Below are 4,685 nucleotides of genomic sequence, written 5' to 3' on the forward strand. Positions count from 1 at the left end.
CCAAGGTGGGTATATCAGCTGAGGTCCAAAGAGTTGGAGACCAGCCTGGCCAACATGCTGAAATCCCATCTCTACTAAAAATACACAAATTAGCCAGGTGTGGTGGCAGGTGCCTGTAATCCCAGCTACTTGGGAGGCTGAGGCAGGAGAATCACTTGAACCCCAGAGGCAGAAGTTGCAGTGAGACAAGATCACACCACTGCACTCCAGCATTGGCAACGAGAGCAAAACTCCAGCTCAAAAGAAAAAAAGATATATCCCATTACTTTAAGGCAATGTAGATATAGCCAGACTTTCTACAGAAATCTGAACCACATTATGAAGCCAGAAAAACATACCAGTTGATATTATTTAATACAGATAGTACTAAATAGCAGAGGTAATATTTCCAAAACGTGAACATTAGTGTAACCTTATTAGATTTACAAAAAAATTTTTGTGTGACCGAGTCTCACTCTGTTCAGCCCAGGCTGGAGTGCAATGGCGCAATCTCGGCTTATTGCAATTTCCACCTCCTGAGTTCAAGGGATTCTCCTACCTCAGCCTCCTGAGTAGCTGGGATTACAGGCACATGCTACCATGCCAGGCTAAGTTTTCTATTTTTAGTAGAGATGGGGTTTCACTATGTTGGTCAAGCAGGTCTCGAACTCCTGACCTGGTGATCCGCCCGCTTCAGCCTCCCAAAGTGCTGGGATTACAGGCGTGAGCCACTGCACCTAGCCAACAAAAATAATGTTTTCAAATAACAGAAACAGAAGATTCTCCTGAACTGCATGTGGAAAGTAGAAAATTTCCTTTTTAAAGTTTTATTTCTTGTTAAAGAATAAATCATAAGTGTGCTAATAACTCTTTGTTAAGCCCTATCCTATGTAACTATTAGATATGCCATGCTTACAGGCCCATAGTATATTCTATGTCCTTGTACTTTAATCAAAATATCTGTACTGGACGTGCTCACAGGCATGTCCCAACTCTCCAATGCTTTTACCTGTTTAGAAAAGTTTATAGCCAATTGGGTTTTAAATTGTGAGGTCTGGCTCCAGCCAATGGAGATCAGACACAGTAATAAGGACAACCCCAAATGTGTAAGGGATAAAAGTGTCTGCTTTCCAGCCGGGCGTGGTGGCTCACGCCTGTAATCCAAGCACTTTGGAGGCCAAGGCGGGCGGATCACCTGAGGTCGGGAGTTCAAGACCAGCCTGACCAACATGGTGAAACCCAGTCTTAAAAAAAAAAAAAAGTGTCTGCTTTCCTTTGTTCATTGTACTCTTGTGGCAGGATGGCTAGTGAGGGTACCCTTCCTGCAGTCCAGAGAAACAAAACTTGCATTGCTAAAAAAAACCCTTTGTCTCAGTGCCAGTTTTTCTTTGCAGCACCAAGCATCTATTTCCAACATGCAACATTTCAGCTAGCATTTATTTACTCAAGATTAAAATAACAGCTACAAAAAGTTAAGAGCTGGCCAGGCATGGTGGCTCATACCTGTAACCCAGCATTTTGAAGTTATATCACAACAAAAGCCCCACAACATAATCTGTTTCACCTTATAAAAAGCACTGACATTGGCCGGGCGCGGTGGCTCAAGCCTGTAATCCCAGCACTTTGGGAGGCCGAGGCGGGTGGATCATGAGGTCAAGAGATCAAGACCATCCTGGTCAACATGGTGAAACCCCGTCTCTACTAAAAATACAAAAAATTAGCTGGGCATGGTGGCGCGTGCCTGTAGTCCCAGCTGCTCAGGAGGCTGAGGCAGGAGAATTGCCTGAGCCCAGGAGGCGGAGGTTGCAGTGAGCCGAGATCGCACCATTGCACTCCAGCCTGGGTAACAAGAGCGAAACTCCGTCTCAGAAAAAAAAAAAAAAAAAGCACTGACAAAATTCACCATCATTTTATAATTTTTAAAACCCAACAAATTAGGCATGGAACAAATGAACTTCAACCTAAAAAAAAAAAACCAAAAAAAAAAAAAAAAAAAAAAAAAAGCACTGACATTTATAAAATTGTCATAGTCAATTCATAAAACTGTAATAGCAAACTATTTTTACTCAGAATAGTACTAAATTAACAATGTAATAAAAACATAGGCCAGGTGTGGTGGCTCACACCTGTAATCCCAGCACTTTGGGAGGCCAAAGTGGGTGGATCACTTGAGGTCAGGAGTTCAAGACCAGCCTGGTCAACATGGTAAAACCCTGCATCTACTAAAAATACAAAAATCAGCTGGGCGTGGTGGCACACACCTGTACTCTCAGCTACTTAGGAGGCTGACACAGCAGAGCTGCTTGAACCCAGGAGGCAGAGGTTGCAGTGAGCCAAGCTAATGCCACTGCACTCCAGTCTGGGAGACAGAGCAAGATTCTGTCTCAAAAAATAAATAAATAGGGCTGGGCACGGTGGCTCACACCTATAATCCCAGCACTTTGGGAGGCTAAGGCGGGCGGATCAGAAGTTTGAGACCAGCCTGGCCAGCATACTGAAACCCCATCCCTAGAAACAAAGAATGTTTCTAATATTTCGACACTACAAAGCACCTTATAAGGAGAGACGTGTAAGGATGGCAGGATTCACTGGCAGCCCTGGGCTTGTCCACAGTAACTCCATGATGGTGGCATGCACCTGTAATCCCAGCTACTTAGGAGCCTGAGGCAGAAGAATTGCTTGAATCCAGAAGGCAGAGGTTGCAGTGAGCTGAGATCATGCCACTACACTCTAGCCTGGGCAACAGAGCGAGACTCTGTCTCAAAAAAAAAAAAATTAAAAATAAATAAGAAAGGTGGAAGTATTTATTATGTATTTATATGCCAGGTATTATATGAAGCACTTGACTATCTTATTAAATCTGCGGGATAGATCCAGTTCTCATGACCACAAGAGAGGATACTAAGGCTCAGACAGGATAAGAGACGTGGCCAGGCTGTGTCCCCAGAGCCTATAATCTTACCACTAGGTTACAGTGCTTCCCCAGCACATGTTATGAGGTTTTTGCTTTAAAGTGAGCCAGTAAGAAACAAAGCCAAAACTGTAAGCTATTAAATGGTAGAAGAAACACTAAGAGAACCTTAAGCACATCACTAAAGATACTATGGAAAAGTTATTGAATTCATTAGCAAATTTACTCTAATTCTACACTTTCATTGAGGGATAGATTATATTATTCATGATGAAGAAAAAATGTTCATTTCAAGCATATTAACATTATCGATATAATTTATTATGTTTAAATGTTCACTTAAAGCAACTCGTTTAAATTCTGCATATCATACCATTTTATAGCTTGCTAGTAGATGACAAGGTAAATAGTCATCCAAATAAAAACAGCAAAACACATGTGTTTCACTGGTCACTGCTATTTTTAGGTGAGCATTTGATATATACCAACAGAGATAATAATAACAAATTGTTAATTTCTTTCATCATTATATAAAGGTGGCTTCAGGACAGAATAGTATAAAGGCGAAGAAGAATTTGAAATCTAACGTCAACTCAGTGATGCGTCAAGATAAAAGTAGAATAGGAGAATCTTGGTGAATACTGAATTTAACAAATAGAAGAATCCTGGTGAATACTAAATTTAACAAAGCAGATTAAGACAAACAATTAGTTTAAAAAATATATAGTCAATTAAATCCCTAAGATCCAGGGCTTTGCAATAAATATGTAAATAAATCCCCAATATCCAAGCTGAAATTTTAAAAGAAATGCTAACAGATAATTAAAGAAATACAACTTTTCCTTAGCTTTGCAGTAATCTAGAAACAAAGAATGTTTCTAATATTTAGACAGACACTACAAAGCGCCTTACAGGGAGACACATGTAAGGATGGCAGGATTCACCAGCAGCGCTGGGCTTGTCCACAGTTCCCCCCATGGTGAACAGTAACTCCACTGTGTAAATACTCATGAACAAAGTATTATAGGACTTTTCCAGCGTACACATACCATATTTTCTTTCAGACAATTCTTCCACTTGTTTACATAGATCAGCAGTACGATTATTCCTTTTCTCTGAAAATTGAGCAAAAATTGATTCTCAATATATACATTTCTATGTCAGAGCAACACTAACATATAATGACTTATTTCCTACATTTTACATCCTAACAGTTCATATCATTTGCTGCTTTCGTTTTTAGTGGTTCTTAGAATTAGTTTAATGGGAGACTATAAGAGAAGTTTTAAAGTTTTGGACCTCTTTCTAGTCCTTTAATTTCTGAAAAGTAGGAGGGCAGAAAAGATCAATCAAACTAAACATGACAACAGGGAGGCCACAATGCGGAGGGCTCCAGGGGCCTTTCAGCAGACTTCCTAAAACATGTTTCAGCTGTGTGGAATAAGACTACAGCGACCAGGTGCCACAGTGCTGGCCTGTAATCCTAGCACCTGAGAGGAGAGGCGGGAGGATCACTTGGAGCTGAGGGCAACATAACAGAAAACCTCCTTCCCTGCCCCCGGCCCCACATCTCTACCAAAAATATAAAACTTAGCCAGGCGTGGTGGCAGTCACCTGTAGTCTCAGCTATGCAGGAGGCTGAGGCCAGAGAATCGCTTGAACCCAGGAGGCGGATGTTGCAGTGAGCCCAGACCATGCCACTGGCAGCCTGGGCAATAGATCAAGAGTCCATCTCAAAAATAAAAATAGGCCGGGCGCGGTGGCTCAAGCCTGTAATCCCAGCACTTTGGGAGGC

General features: G+C 41.5%; 1 long non-coding RNA gene across 2 annotated transcripts in view; it reads right to left on the bottom strand.

Annotated features, from left to right (window-relative positions):
* Positions 1-4,685, bottom strand: part of LOC108294478 — a 31,212-nt gene that overhangs the window by 21,278 nt on the left and 5,249 nt on the right. For both annotated transcript variants that reach the window (XR_005197964.1, XR_001821061.2), the window contains exon 2: positions 3,940-4,005. This is a non-coding gene — a long non-coding RNA (uncharacterized LOC108294478). The remainder of the gene's footprint in view (positions 1-3,939; positions 4,006-4,685) is intronic.

The sequence above is a fragment of the Cebus imitator genome, unplaced genomic scaffold (genome assembly GCF_001604975.1).
Source record: "Cebus imitator isolate Cc_AM_T3 unplaced genomic scaffold, Cebus_imitator-1.0 Scaffold581, whole genome shotgun sequence".
Lineage (NCBI taxonomy): Eukaryota > Metazoa > Chordata > Mammalia > Primates > Cebidae > Cebus > Cebus imitator.